The sequence below is a fragment of the Rana temporaria genome, unplaced genomic scaffold (genome assembly GCF_905171775.1).
Source record: "Rana temporaria unplaced genomic scaffold, aRanTem1.1, whole genome shotgun sequence".
In the NCBI taxonomy this organism is placed as follows: Eukaryota; Metazoa; Chordata; class Amphibia; order Anura; family Ranidae; genus Rana; species Rana temporaria.
In genome coordinates, this window is record NW_024404822.1 from 12,501 (window position 1) to 24,629 (window position 12,129).

The 12,129-nt window shown below is 52.5% G+C and overlaps 32 non-coding genes across 32 annotated transcripts; 16 read left to right on the forward strand and 16 right to left on the reverse strand.

Moving 5' to 3' along the window:
- The first annotated feature begins 168 nt into the window (after positions 1–168).
- On the forward strand, positions 169–241 carry TRNAK-CUU. The gene has a single exon. It is a non-coding gene; the product is annotated as a tRNA-Lys (tRNA).
- A 262-nt stretch (positions 242–503) lies between these two features.
- TRNAG-UCC lies at positions 504–575 on the forward strand. The gene has a single exon. It is a non-coding gene; the product is annotated as a tRNA-Gly (tRNA).
- A 534-nt stretch (positions 576–1,109) lies between these two features.
- Positions 1,110–1,183, reverse strand: TRNAN-GUU. The gene has a single exon. It is a non-coding gene; the product is annotated as a tRNA-Asn (tRNA).
- A 143-nt stretch (positions 1,184–1,326) lies between these two features.
- On the reverse strand, positions 1,327–1,412 carry TRNAY-GUA. Its single transcript is given in 2 exon segments — positions 1,327–1,362; positions 1,376–1,412. It is a non-coding gene; the product is annotated as a tRNA-Tyr (tRNA).
- Positions 1,413–1,684: 272 nt separating this feature from the next.
- TRNAK-CUU lies at positions 1,685–1,757 on the forward strand. Its single transcript has one exon. It is a non-coding gene; the product is annotated as a tRNA-Lys (tRNA).
- Positions 1,758–2,019: 262 nt separating this feature from the next.
- Positions 2,020–2,091, forward strand: TRNAG-UCC. The gene has a single exon. It is a non-coding gene; the product is annotated as a tRNA-Gly (tRNA).
- A 534-nt stretch (positions 2,092–2,625) lies between these two features.
- TRNAN-GUU lies at positions 2,626–2,699 on the reverse strand. The gene has a single exon. It is a non-coding gene; the product is annotated as a tRNA-Asn (tRNA).
- Positions 2,700–2,842: 143 nt separating this feature from the next.
- On the reverse strand, positions 2,843–2,928 carry TRNAY-GUA. Its single transcript is given in 2 exon segments — positions 2,843–2,878; positions 2,892–2,928. It is a non-coding gene; the product is annotated as a tRNA-Tyr (tRNA).
- Positions 2,929–3,202: 274 nt separating this feature from the next.
- On the forward strand, positions 3,203–3,275 carry TRNAK-CUU. The gene has a single exon. It is a non-coding gene; the product is annotated as a tRNA-Lys (tRNA).
- A 262-nt stretch (positions 3,276–3,537) lies between these two features.
- On the forward strand, positions 3,538–3,609 carry TRNAG-UCC. The gene has a single exon. It is a non-coding gene; the product is annotated as a tRNA-Gly (tRNA).
- A 534-nt stretch (positions 3,610–4,143) lies between these two features.
- TRNAN-GUU lies at positions 4,144–4,217 on the reverse strand. The gene has a single exon. It is a non-coding gene; the product is annotated as a tRNA-Asn (tRNA).
- Positions 4,218–4,360: 143 nt separating this feature from the next.
- TRNAY-GUA lies at positions 4,361–4,446 on the reverse strand. The gene is given in 2 exon segments: positions 4,361–4,396; positions 4,410–4,446. It is a non-coding gene; the product is annotated as a tRNA-Tyr (tRNA).
- Positions 4,447–4,718: 272 nt separating this feature from the next.
- On the forward strand, positions 4,719–4,791 carry TRNAK-CUU. Its single transcript has one exon. It is a non-coding gene; the product is annotated as a tRNA-Lys (tRNA).
- A 262-nt stretch (positions 4,792–5,053) lies between these two features.
- TRNAG-UCC lies at positions 5,054–5,125 on the forward strand. Its single transcript has one exon. It is a non-coding gene; the product is annotated as a tRNA-Gly (tRNA).
- A 534-nt stretch (positions 5,126–5,659) lies between these two features.
- TRNAN-GUU lies at positions 5,660–5,733 on the reverse strand. The gene has a single exon. It is a non-coding gene; the product is annotated as a tRNA-Asn (tRNA).
- A 143-nt stretch (positions 5,734–5,876) lies between these two features.
- TRNAY-GUA lies at positions 5,877–5,962 on the reverse strand. Its single transcript is given in 2 exon segments — positions 5,877–5,912; positions 5,926–5,962. It is a non-coding gene; the product is annotated as a tRNA-Tyr (tRNA).
- Positions 5,963–6,234: 272 nt separating this feature from the next.
- Positions 6,235–6,307, forward strand: TRNAK-CUU. The gene has a single exon. It is a non-coding gene; the product is annotated as a tRNA-Lys (tRNA).
- Positions 6,308–6,569: 262 nt separating this feature from the next.
- Positions 6,570–6,641, forward strand: TRNAG-UCC. The gene has a single exon. It is a non-coding gene; the product is annotated as a tRNA-Gly (tRNA).
- Positions 6,642–7,175: 534 nt separating this feature from the next.
- TRNAN-GUU lies at positions 7,176–7,249 on the reverse strand. Its single transcript has one exon. It is a non-coding gene; the product is annotated as a tRNA-Asn (tRNA).
- A 136-nt stretch (positions 7,250–7,385) lies between these two features.
- On the reverse strand, positions 7,386–7,471 carry TRNAY-GUA. The gene is given in 2 exon segments: positions 7,386–7,421; positions 7,435–7,471. It is a non-coding gene; the product is annotated as a tRNA-Tyr (tRNA).
- Positions 7,472–7,743: 272 nt separating this feature from the next.
- TRNAK-CUU lies at positions 7,744–7,816 on the forward strand. Its single transcript has one exon. It is a non-coding gene; the product is annotated as a tRNA-Lys (tRNA).
- Positions 7,817–8,078: 262 nt separating this feature from the next.
- TRNAG-UCC lies at positions 8,079–8,150 on the forward strand. Its single transcript has one exon. It is a non-coding gene; the product is annotated as a tRNA-Gly (tRNA).
- Positions 8,151–8,684: 534 nt separating this feature from the next.
- TRNAN-GUU lies at positions 8,685–8,758 on the reverse strand. The gene has a single exon. It is a non-coding gene; the product is annotated as a tRNA-Asn (tRNA).
- Positions 8,759–8,901: 143 nt separating this feature from the next.
- Positions 8,902–8,987, reverse strand: TRNAY-GUA. The gene is given in 2 exon segments: positions 8,902–8,937; positions 8,951–8,987. It is a non-coding gene; the product is annotated as a tRNA-Tyr (tRNA).
- Positions 8,988–9,259: 272 nt separating this feature from the next.
- On the forward strand, positions 9,260–9,332 carry TRNAK-CUU. Its single transcript has one exon. It is a non-coding gene; the product is annotated as a tRNA-Lys (tRNA).
- A 262-nt stretch (positions 9,333–9,594) lies between these two features.
- Positions 9,595–9,666, forward strand: TRNAG-UCC. Its single transcript has one exon. It is a non-coding gene; the product is annotated as a tRNA-Gly (tRNA).
- A 534-nt stretch (positions 9,667–10,200) lies between these two features.
- On the reverse strand, positions 10,201–10,274 carry TRNAN-GUU. The gene has a single exon. It is a non-coding gene; the product is annotated as a tRNA-Asn (tRNA).
- Positions 10,275–10,417: 143 nt separating this feature from the next.
- Positions 10,418–10,503, reverse strand: TRNAY-GUA. Its single transcript is given in 2 exon segments — positions 10,418–10,453; positions 10,467–10,503. It is a non-coding gene; the product is annotated as a tRNA-Tyr (tRNA).
- Positions 10,504–10,776: 273 nt separating this feature from the next.
- Positions 10,777–10,849, forward strand: TRNAK-CUU. The gene has a single exon. It is a non-coding gene; the product is annotated as a tRNA-Lys (tRNA).
- A 262-nt stretch (positions 10,850–11,111) lies between these two features.
- On the forward strand, positions 11,112–11,183 carry TRNAG-UCC. Its single transcript has one exon. It is a non-coding gene; the product is annotated as a tRNA-Gly (tRNA).
- Positions 11,184–11,717: 534 nt separating this feature from the next.
- TRNAN-GUU lies at positions 11,718–11,791 on the reverse strand. Its single transcript has one exon. It is a non-coding gene; the product is annotated as a tRNA-Asn (tRNA).
- Positions 11,792–11,934: 143 nt separating this feature from the next.
- Positions 11,935–12,020, reverse strand: TRNAY-GUA. The gene is given in 2 exon segments: positions 11,935–11,970; positions 11,984–12,020. It is a non-coding gene; the product is annotated as a tRNA-Tyr (tRNA).
- Between the last annotated feature and the right edge of the window lie 109 nt (positions 12,021–12,129).

Here is a 12,129-nt window from a genome sequence, read left to right on the forward strand (position 1 = left end):
CTATGAAAGGTCAAATGCCTTGGCAGGTGTTACGTGGGAAAACCCCAGCTTCATGTTTTGCACAGAGAGAAAACCCGTTTGTTGATCCAAACCAATTAGGCCAAAAGTTAACCAAAAAGTCTTTGGAGCCAGTTGCCAGCGAGAGGTCAGGGTAGGGATAGCGTCCTAGCCCGGCTAGCTCAGTCGGTAGAGCATGAGACTCTTAATCTCAGGGTCGTGGGTTCGAGCCCCACGTTGGGCGTGTGGCATAGCAACGTTTTGGCCCAGTGCGTGGCATTCGAGGAACTTGGTGGAACCCAGCATCTCTAGTTCGTTCATGCGCACCGCACAGTCACGTCTTCCGTTCCCTCTCTACAAATGGGGAAACGTTTCTAGCTTATCTTTCTAGTGGTAAATTCATATGGCGGCACGTCGGCCTTGCGCTCGACGTGTCGTTTGAGTCAGCAGCGCCATAGGGTGATGCTAATTGGATAGAGAGAGTAGCACCTGCACTGGACAGCCTTGCGTTGGTGGTATAGTGGTGAGCATAGCTGCCTTCCAAGCAGTTGACCCGGGTTCGATTCCCGGCCAACGCATTCGAAACCTTTTTTGCCCATGCAAAGCGGCCCTAGCAAAAGACCCAAGCGATCCAGGTCCTCGAAGAGAGCTCCAAAAATATCCTGGCCGCTGGAACGCAAGTTGGGGGTTCTTAGGACGCTGCAACATCGGGCTGACACGGCCACAACAAAAAAGAGTCAACAGACATCTCAGGTGTGCTTTGAAAGCTTGTGGCGGCTACCCAGACTGGGTCTTGGTTAAACCTTCACAAGGTCAAGAAAACAAACTGGGGAGAAGAAAGAGAACATTTGGAGAAATATAGTTGTCCCCGCACCCCCCTAAAAGCCACTGGAGTGTGCGAAAAACTCACGAGGCTCTTTAACAACAATTGCGGCCCTGCGTACTTTGAGTCCAGCAATCCATTGGGACAGGAGCACTATCTGTAGTCCACCATGGTGAGAATAATATCACTTGAAGGGTCTCCAGCGAGCGCTTGTTGGATGCTCAATCAGCAGTCATCTTTGTTTTAGACCGAGCCTTCGGGCCCAACTGAGGTGTCGAGAAAACGTGAGCGTCCCTGGGTGGGCTCGAACCACCAACCTTTCGGTTAACAGCCGAACGCGCTAGCCGATTGCGCCACAGAGACTGCACGCTGAGAACACGGGCACCGGCCCGAGGGAGACATGAAATCTAAAGGCAAGGCGCCTAAAAGGCTTCCCAATTGCCCATTTCCACAGTTGACAGATTGCCTTCTAGATAAAGGGGGGAGAGGCAGGTTAAAAGAGGGCGTCCTTCGAGCCGGAATCGAACCAGCGACCTAAGGATTACTTTTCTGACTCTACAGTCCTCCGCTCTACCATCTGAGCTATCGAAGGGTACGCTGGCAAGATCGTGGCACGTGACTCCTTGCATGCAAAGCCGGCGCTTTGCACTTTGCGTTAGTCCTTCTAGCTTGAGGTATTGGTGTGTGCCGCCTCTGCTATGAAAGGTCAAATGCCTTGGCAGGTGTTACGTGGGAAAACCCCAGCTTCATGTTTTGCACAGAGAGAAAACCCGTTTGTTGATCCAAACCAATTAGGCCAAAAGTTAACCAAAAAGTCTTTGGAGCCAGTTGCCAGCGAGAGGTCAGGGTAGGGATAGCGTCCTAGCCCGGCTAGCTCAGTCGGTAGAGCATGAGACTCTTAATCTCAGGGTCGTGGGTTCGAGCCCCACGTTGGGCGTGTGGCATAGCAACGTTTTGGCCCAGTGCGTGGCATTCGAGGAACTTGGTGGAACCCAGCATCTCTAGCTCGTTCATGCGCACCGCACAGTCACGTCTTCCGTTCCCTCTCTACAAATGGGGAAACGTTTCTAGCTTATCTTTCTAGTGGTAAATTCATATGGCGGCACGTCGGCCTTGCGCTCGACGTGTCGTTTGAGTCAGCAGCGCCATAGGGTGATGCTAATTGGATAGAGAGAGTAGCACCTGCACTGGACAGCCTTGCGTTGGTGGTATAGTGGTGAGCATAGCTGCCTTCCAAGCAGTTGACCCGGGTTCGATTCCCGGCCAACGCATTCGAAACCTTTTTTGCCCATGCAAAGCGGCCCTAGCAAAAGACCCAAGCGATCCAGGTCCTCGAAGAGAGCTCCAAAAATATCCTGGCCGCTGGAACGCAAGTTGGGGGTTCTTAGGACGCTGCAACATCGGGCTGACACGGCCACAACAAAAAAGAGTCAACAGACATCTCAGGTGTGCTTTGAAAGCTTGTGGCGGCTACCCAGACTGGGTCTTGGTTAAACCTTCACAAGGTCAAGAAAACAAACTGGGGAGAAGAAAGAGAACATTTGGAGAAATATAGTTGTCCCCGCACCCCCCTAAAAGCCACTGGAGTGTGCGAAAAACTCACGAGGCTCTTTAACAACAATTGCGGCCCTGCGTACTTTGAGTCCAGCAATCCATTGGGACAGGAGCACTATCTGTAGTCCACCATGGTGAGAATAATATAACTTGAAGGGTCTCCAGCGAGCGCTTGTTGGATGCTCAATCAGCAGTCATCTTTGTTTTAGACCGAGCCTTCGGGCCCCACTGAGGTGTCGAGAAAACGTGAGCGTCCCTGGGTGGGCTCGAACCACCAACCTTTCGGTTAACAGCCGAACGCGCTAGCCGATTGCGCCACAGAGACTGCACGCTGAGGACACGGGCACCGGCCCGAGGGAGACATGAAATCTAAAGGCAAGGCGCCTAAAAGGCTTCCCAATTGCCCATTTCCACAGTTGACAGATTGCCTTCTAGATAAAGGGGGGAGAGGCAGGTTAAAAGAGGGCGTCCTTCGAGCCGGAATCGAACCAGCGACCTAAGGATTACTTTTCTGACTCTACAGTCCTCCGCTCTACCATCTGAGCTATCGAAGGGTACGCTGGCAAGATCGTGGCACGTGACTCCTTGCATGCAAAGCCGGCGCTTTGCACTTTGCGTTAGTCCTTCTAGCTTGAGGTATTGGTCTGTGCCGCCTCTGCTATGAAAGGTCAAATGCCTTGGCAGGTGTTACGTGGGAAAAAACCCCAGCTTCATGTTTTGCACAGAGAGAAAACCCGTTTGTTGATCCAAACCAATTAGGCCAAAAGTTAACCAAAAAGTCTTTGGAGCCAGTTGCCAGCGAGAGGTCAGGGTAGGGAAAGCGTCCTAGCCCGGCTAGCTCAGTCGGTAGAGCATGAGACTCTTAATCTCAGGGTCGTGGGTTCGAGCCCCACGTTGGGCGTGTGGCATAGCAACGTTTTGGCCCAGTGCGTGGCATTCGAGGAACTTGGTGGAACCCAGCATCTCTAGTTCGTTCATGCGCACCGCACAGTCACGTCTTCCGTTCCCTCTCTACAAATGGGGAAACGTTTCTAGCTTATCTTTCTAGTGGTAAATTCATATGGCGGCACGTCGGCCTTGCGCTCGACGTGTCGTTTGAGTCAGCAGCGCCATAGGGTGATGCTAATTGGATAGAGAGAGTAGCACCTGCACTGGACAGCCTTGCGTTGGTGGTATAGTGGTGAGCATAGCTGCCTTCCAAGCAGTTGACCCGGGTTCGATTCCCGGCCAACGCATTCGAAACCTTTTTTGCCCATGCAAAGCGGCCCTAGCAAAAGACCCAAGCGATCCAGGTCCTCGAAGAAAGCTCCAAAAATATCCTGGCCGCTGGAACGCAAGTTGGGGGTTCTTAGGACGCTGCAACATCGGGCTGACACGGCCACAACAAAAAAGAGTCAACAGACATCTCAGGTGTGCTTTGAAAGCTTGTGGCGGCTACCCAGACTGGGTCTTGGTTAAACCTTCACAAGGTCAAGAAAACAAACTGGGGAGAAGAAAGAGAACATTTGGAGAAATATAGTTGTCCCCGCACCCCCCTAAAAGCCACTGGAGTGTGCGAAAAACTCACGAGGCTCTTTAACAACAATTGCGGCCCTGCGTACTTTGAGTCCAGCAATCCATTGGGACAGGAGCACTATCTGTAGTCCACCATGGTGAGAATAATATCACTTGAAGGGTCTCCAGCGAGCGCTTGTTGGATGCTCAATCAGCAGCCATCTTTGTTTTAGACCGAGCCTTCGGGCCCAACTGAGGTGTCGAGAAAACGTGAGCGTCCCTGGGTGGGCTCGAACCACCAACCTTTCGGTTAACAGCCGAACGCGCTAGCCGATTGCGCCACAGAGACTGCACGCTGAGAACACGGGCACCGGCCCGAGGGAGACATGAAATCTAAAGGCAAGGCGCCTAAAAGGCTTCCCAATTGCCCATTTCCACAGTTGACAGATTGCCTTCTAGATAAAGGGGGGAGAGGCAGGTTAAAAGAGGGCGTCCTTCGAGCCGGAATCGAACCAGCGACCTAAGGATTACTTTTCTGACTCTACAGTCCTCCGCTCTACCATCTGAGCTATCGAAGGGTACGCTGGCAAGATCGTGGCACGTGACTCCTTGCATGCAAAGCCGGCGCTTTGCACTTTGCGTTAGTCCTTCTAGCTTGAGGTATTGGTCTGTGCCGCCTCTGCTATGAAAGGTCAAATGCCTTGGCAGGTGTTACGTGGGAAAACCCCAGCTTCATGTTTTGCACAGAGAGAAAACCCGTTTGTTGATCCAAACCAATTAGGCCAAAAGTTAACCAAAAAGTCTTTGGAGCCAGTTGCCAGCGAGAGGTCAGGGTAGGGAAAGCGTCCTAGCCCGGCTAGCTCAGTCGGTAGAGCATGAGACTCTTAATCTCAGGGTCGTGGGTTCGAGCCCCACGTTGGGCGTGTGGCATAGCAACGTTTTGGCCCAGTGCGTGGCATTCGAGGAACTTGGTGGAACCCAGCATCTCTAGCTCGTTCATGCGCACCGCACAGTCACGTCTTCCGTTCCCTCTCTACAAATGGGGAAACGTTTCTAGCTTATCTTTCTAGTGGTAAATTCATATGGCGGCACGTCGGCCTTGCGCTCGACGTGTCGTTTGAGTCAGCAGCGCCATAGGGTGATGCTAATTGGATAGAGAGAGTAGCACCTGCACTGGACAGCCTTGCGTTGGTGGTATAGTGGTGAGCATAGCTGCCTTCCAAGCAGTTGACCCGGGTTCGATTCCCGGCCAACGCATTCGAAACCTTTTTTGCCCATGCAAAGCGGCCCTAGCAAAAGACCCAAGCGATCCAGGTCCTCGAAGAAAGCTCCAAAAATATCCTGGCCGCTGGAACGCAAGTTGGGGGTTCTTAGGACGCTGCAACATCGGGCTGACACGGCCACAACAAAAAAGAGTCAACAGACATCTCAGGTGTGCTTTGAAAGCTTGTGGCGGCTACCCAGACTGGGTCTTGGTTAAACCTTCACAAGGTCAAGAAAACAAACTGGGGAGAAGAAAGAGAACATTTGGAGAAATATAGTTGTCCCCGCACCCCCCTAAAAGCCACTGGAGTGTGCGAAAAACTCACGAGGCTCTTTAACAACAATTGCGGCCCTGCGTACTTTGAGTCCAGCAATCCATTGGGACAGGAGCACTATCTGTAGTCCACCATGGTGAGAATAATATCACTTGAAGGGTCTCCAGCGAGCGCTTGTTGGATGCTCAATCAGCAGTCATCTTTGTTTTAGACCGAGCCTTCGGGCCCCACTGAGGTGTCGAGAAAACGTGAGCGTCCCTGGGTGGGCTCGAACCACCAACCTTTCGGTTAACAGCCGAACGCGCTAGCCGATTGCGCCACAGAGACTGCACGCTGAGAACACGGGCACCGGCCCGAGGGAGACATGAAATCTAAAGGCAAGGCGCCTAAAAGGCTTCCCAATTGCCCATTGCCACAGTTGACAGATTGCCTTCTAGATAAAGGGGGGAGAGGCAGGTTAAAAGAGGGCGTCCTTCGAGCCGGAATCGAACCAGCGACCTAAGGATTACTTTTCTGACTCTACAGTCCTCCGCTCTACCATCTGAGCTATCGAAGGGTACGCTGGCAAGATCGTGGCACGTGACTCCTTGCATGCAAAGCCGGCGCTTTGCACTTTGCGTTAGTCCTTCTAGCTTGAGGTATTGGTGTGTGCCGCCTCTGCTATGAAAGGTCAAATGCCTTGGCAGGTGTTACGTGGGAAAACCCCAGCTTCATGTTTTGCACAGAGAGAAAACCCGTTTGTTGATCCAAACCAATTAGGCCAAAAGTTAACCAAAAAGTCTTTGGAGCCAGTTGCCAGCGAGAGGTCAGGGTAGGGAAAGCGTCCTAGCCCGGCTAGCTCAGTCGGTAGAGCATGAGACTCTTAATCTCAGGGTCGTGGGTTCGAGCCCCACGTTGGGCGTGTGGCATAGCAACGTTTTGGCCCAGTGCGTGGCATTCGAGGAACTTGGTGGAACCCAGCATCTCTAGCTCGTTCATGCGCACCGCACAGTCACGTCTTCCGTTCCCTCTCTACAAATGGGGAAACGTTTCTAGCTTATCTTTCTAGTGGTAAATTCATATGGCGGCACGTCGGCCTTGCGCTCGACGTGTCGTTTGAGTCAGCAGCGCCATAGGGTGATGCTAATTGGATAGAGAGAGTAGCACCTGCACTGGACAGCCTTGCGTTGGTGGTATAGTGGTGAGCATAGCTGCCTTCCAAGCAGTTGACCCGGGTTCGATTCCCGGCCAACGCATTCGAAACCTTTTTTGCCCATGCAAAGCGGCCCTAGCAAAAGACCCAAGCGATCCAGGTCCTCGAAGAAAGCTCCAAAAATATCCTGGCCGCTGGAACGCAAGTTGGGGGTTCTTAGGACGCTGCAACATCGGGCTGACACGGCCACAACAAAAAAGAGTCAACAGACATCTCAGGTGTGCTTTGAAAGCTTGTGGCGGCTACCCAGACTGGGTCTTGGTTAAACCTTCACAAGGTCAAGAAAACAAACTGGGGAGAAGAAAGAGAACATTTGGAGAAATATAGTTGTCCCCGCACCCCCCTAAAAGCCACTGGAGTGTGCGAAAAACTCACGAGGCTCTTTAACAACAATTGCGGCCCTGCGTACTTTGAGTCCAGCAATCCATTGGGACAGGAGCACTATCTGTAGTCCACCATGGTGAGAATAATATCACTTGAAGGGTCTCCAGCGAGCGCTTGTTGGATGCTCAATCAGCAGTCATCTTTGTTTTAGACCGAGCCTTCGGGCCCCACTGAGGTGTCGAGAAAACGTGAGCGTCCCTGGGTGGGCTCGAACCACCAACCTTTCGGTTAACAGCCGAACGCGCTAGCCGATTGCGCCACAGAGACTGCACGCTGAGAACACGGGCACCGGCCCGAGGGAGACATGAAATCTAAAGGCAAGGCGCCTAAAAGGCTTCCCCATTTCCACAGTTGACAGATTGCCTTCTAGATAAAGGGGGGAGAGGCAGGTTAAAAGAGGGCGTCCTTCGAGCCGGAATCGAACCAGCGACCTAAGGATTACTTTTCTGACTCTACAGTCCTCCGCTCTACCATCTGAGCTATCGAAGGGTACGCTGGCAAGATCGTGGCACGTGACTCCTTGCATGCAAAGCCGGCGCTTTGCACTTTGCGTTAGTCCTTCTAGCTTGAGGTATTGGTGTGTGCCGCCTCTGCTATGAAAGGTCAAATGCCTTGGCAGGTGTTACGTGGGAAAACCCCAGCTTCATGTTTTGCACAGAGAGAAAACCCGTTTGTTGATCCAAACCAATTAGGCCAAAAGTTAACCAAAAAGTCTTTGGAGCCAGTTGCCAGCGAGAGGTCAGGGTAGGGAAAGCGTCCTAGCCCGGCTAGCTCAGTCGGTAGAGCATGAGACTCTTAATCTCAGGGTCGTGGGTTCGAGCCCCACGTTGGGCGTGTGGCATAGCAACGTTTTGGCCCAGTGCGTGGCATTCGAGGAACTTGGTGGAACCCAGCATCTCTAGCTCGTTCATGCGCACCGCACAGTCACGTCTTCCGTTCCCTCTCTACAAATGGGGAAACGTTTCTAGCTTATCTTTCTAGTGGTAAATTCATATGGCGGCACGTCGGCCTTGCGCTCGACGTGTCGTTTGAGTCAGCAGCGCCATAGGGTGATGCTAATTGGATAGAGAGAGTAGCACCTGCACTGGACAGCCTTGCGTTGGTGGTATAGTGGTGAGCATAGCTGCCTTCCAAGCAGTTGACCCGGGTTCGATTCCCGGCCAACGCATTCGAAACCTTTTTTGCCCATGCAAAGCGGCCCTAGCAAAAGACCCAAGCGATCCAGGTCCTCGAAGAAAGCTCCAAAAATATCCTGGCCGCTGGAACGCAAGTTGGGGGTTCTTAGGACGCTGCAACATCGGGCTGACACGGCCACAACAAAAAAGAGTCAACAGACATCTCAGGTGTGCTTTGAAAGCTTGTGGCGGCTACCCAGACTGGGTCTTGGTTAAACCTTCACAAGGTCAAGAAAACAAACTGGGGAGAAGAAAGAGAACATTTGGAGAAATATAGTTGTCCCCGCACCCCCCTAAAAGCCACTGGAGTGTGCGAAAAACTCACGAGGCTCTTTAACAACAATTGCGGCCCTGCGTACTTTGAGTCCAGCAATCCATTGGGACAGGAGCACTATCTGTAGTCCACCATGGTGAGAATAATATCACTTGAAGGGTCTCCAGCGAGCGCTTGTTGGATGCTCAATCAGCAGTCATCTTTGTTTTAGACCGAGCCTTCGGGCCCAACTGAGGTGTCGAGAAAACGTGAGCGTCCCTGGGTGGGCTCGAACCACCAACCTTTCGGTTAACAGCCGAACGCGCTAGCCGATTGCGCCACAGAGACTGCACGCTGAGAACACGGGCACCGGCCCGAGGGAGACATGAAATCTAAAGGCAAGGCGCCTAAAAGGCTTCCCAATTGCCCATTGCCACAGTTGACAGATTGCCTTCTAGATAAAGGGGGGAGAGGCAGGTTAAAAGAGGGCGTCCTTCGAGCCGGAATCGAACCAGCGACCTAAGGATTACTTTTCTGACTCTACAGTCCTCCGCTCTACCATCTGAGCTATCGAAGGGTACGCTGGCAAGATCGTGGCACGTGACTCCTTGCATGCAAAGCCGGCGCTTTGCACTTTGCGTTAGTCCTTCTAGCTTGAGGTATTGGTGTGTGCCGCCTCTGCTATGAAAGGTCAAATGCCTTGGCAGGTGTTACGTGGGAAAACCCCAGCTTCATGTTTTGCACAGAGAGAAAACCCGTTTGTTGATCCAAACCAATTAGGCCAAAAGTTAACCAAAAAGTCTTTGGAGCCAGTTGCCAGCGAGAGGTCAGGGTAGGGAAAGCGTCCTAGCCCGGCTAGCTCAGTCGGTAGAGCATGAGACTCTTAATCTCAGGGTCGTGGGTTCGAGCCCCACGTTGGGCGTGTGGCATAGCAACGTTTTGGCCCAGTGCGTGGCATTCGAGGAACTTGGTGGAACCCAGCATCTCTAGCTCGTTCATGCGCACCGCACAGTCACGTCTTCCGTTCCCTCTCTACAAATGGGGAAACGTTTCTAGCTTATCTTTCTAGTGGTAAATTCATATGGCGGCACGTCGGCCTTGCGCTCGACGTGTCGTTTGAGTCAGCAGCGCCATAGGGTGATGCTAATTGGATAGAGAGAGTAGCACCTGCACTGGACAGCCTTGCGTTGGTGGTATAGTGGTGAGCATAGCTGCCTTCCAAGCAGTTGACCCGGGTTTGATTCCCGGCTAACGCATTCGAAACCTTTTTTGCCCATACAAAGCGGCCCTAGCAAAAGACCCAAGCGATCCAGGTCCTCGAAGAAAGCTCCAAAAATATCCTGGCCGCTGGAACGCAAGTTGGGGGTTCTTAGGACGCTGCAACATCGGGCTGACACGGCCACAACAAAAAAGAGTCAACAGACATCTCAGGTGTGCTTTGAAAGCTTGTGGCGGCTACCCAGACTGGGTCTTGGTTAAACCTTCACAAGGTCAAGAAAACAAACTGGGGAGAAGAAAGAGAACATTTGGAGAAATATAGTTGTCCCCGCACCCCCCTAAAAGCCACTGGAGTGTGCGAAAAACTCACGAGGCTCTTTAACAACAATTGCGGCCCTGCGTACTTTGAGTCCAGCAATCCATTGGGACAGGAGCACTATCTGTAGTCCACCATGGTGAGAATAATATCACTTGAAGGGTCTCCAGCGAGCGCTTGTTGGATGCTCAATCAGCAGTCATCTTTGTTTTAGACCGAGCCTTCGGGCCCCACTGAGGTGTCGAGAAAACGTGAGCGTCCCTGGGTGGGCTCGAACCACCAACCTTTCGGTTAACAGCCGAACGCGCTAGCCGATTGCGCCACAGAGACTGCACGCTGAGAACACGGGCACCGGCCCGAGGGAGACATGAAATCTAAAGGCAAGGCGCCTAAAAGGCTTCCCAATTGCCCATTTCCACAGTTGACAGATTGCCTTCTAGATAAAGGGGGGAGAGGCAGGTTAAAAGAGGGCGTCCTTCGAGCCGGAATCGAACCAGCGACCTAAGGATTACTTTTCTGACTCTACAGTCCTCCGCTCTACCATCTGAGCTATCGAAGGGTACGCTGGCAAGATCGTGGCACGTGACTCCTTGCATGCAAAGCCGGCGCTTTGCACTTTGCGTTAGTCCTTCTAGCTTGAGGTATTGGTGTGTGCCGCCTCTGCTATGAAAGGTCAAATGCCTTGGCAGGTGTTACGTGGGAAAAACCCCAGCTTCATGTTTTGCACAGAGAGAAAACCCGTTTGTTGATCCAAACCAATTAGGCCAAAAGTTAACCAAAAAGTCTTTGGAGCCAGTTGCCAGCGAGAGGTCAGGGTAGGGAAAGCGTCCTAGCCCGGCTAGCTCAGTCGGTAGAGCATGAGACTCTTAATCTCAGGGTCGTGGGTTCGAGCCCCACGTTGGGCGTGTGGCATAGCAACGTTTTGGCCCAGTGCGTGGCATTCGAGGAACTTGGTGGAACCCAGCATCTCTAGCTCGTTCATGCGCACCGCACAGTCACGTCTTCCGTTCCCTCTCTACAAATGGGGAAACGTTTCTAGCTTATCTTTCTAGTGGTAAATTCATATGGCGGCACGTCGGCCTTGCGCTCGACGTGTCGTTTGAGTCAGCAGCGCCATAGGGTGATGCTAATTGGATAGAGAGAGTAGCACCTGCACTGGACAGCCTTGCGTTGGTGGTATAGTGGTGAGCATAGCTGCCTTCCAAGCAGTTGACCCGGGTTCGATTCCCGGCCAACGCATTCGAAACCTTTTTTGCCCATGCAAAGCGGCCCTAGCAAAAGACCCAAGCGATCCAGGTCCTCGAAGAAAGCTCCAAAAATATCCTGGCCGCTGGAACGCAAGTTGGGGGTTCTTAGGACGCTGCAACATCGGGCTGACACGGCCACAACAAAAAAGAGTCAACAGACATCTCAGGTGTGCTTTGAAAGCTTGTGGCGGCTACCCAGACTGGGTCTTGGTTAAACCTTCACAAGGTCAAGAAAACAAACTGGGGAGAAGAAAGAGAACATTTGGAGAAATATAGTTGTCCCCGCACCCCCCTAAAAGCCACTGGAGTGTGCGAAAAACTCACGAGGCTCTTTAACAACAATTGCGGCCCTGCGTACTTTGAGTCCAGCAATCCATTGGGACAGGAGCACTATCTGTAGTCCACCATGGTGAGAATAATATCACTTGAAGGGTCTCCAGCGAGCGCTTGTTGGATGCTCAATCAGCAGTCATCTTTGTTTTAGACCGAGCCTTCGGGCCCAACTGAGGTGTCGAGAAAACGTGAGCGTCCCTGGGTGGGCTCGAACCACCAACCTTTCGGTTAACAGCCGAACGCGCTAGCCGATTGCGCCACAGAGACTGCACGCTGAGAACACGGGCACCGGCCCGAGGGAGACATGAAATCTAAAGGCAAGGCGCCTAAAAGGCTTCCCAATTGCCCATTTCCACAGTTGACAGATTGCCTTCTAGATAAAGGGGGGAGAGGCAGGTTAAAAGAGGGCGTCCTTCGAGCCGGAATCGAACCAGCGACCTAAGGATTACTTTTCTGACTCTACAGTCCTCCGCTCTACCATCTGAGCTATCGAAGGGTACGCTGGCAAGATCGTGGCACGTGACTCCTTGCATGCAAAGCCGGCGCTTTGCACTTTGCGTTAGTCCTTCTAGCTTGAGGTATTGGTCTGTGCCGCCTCTGCTATG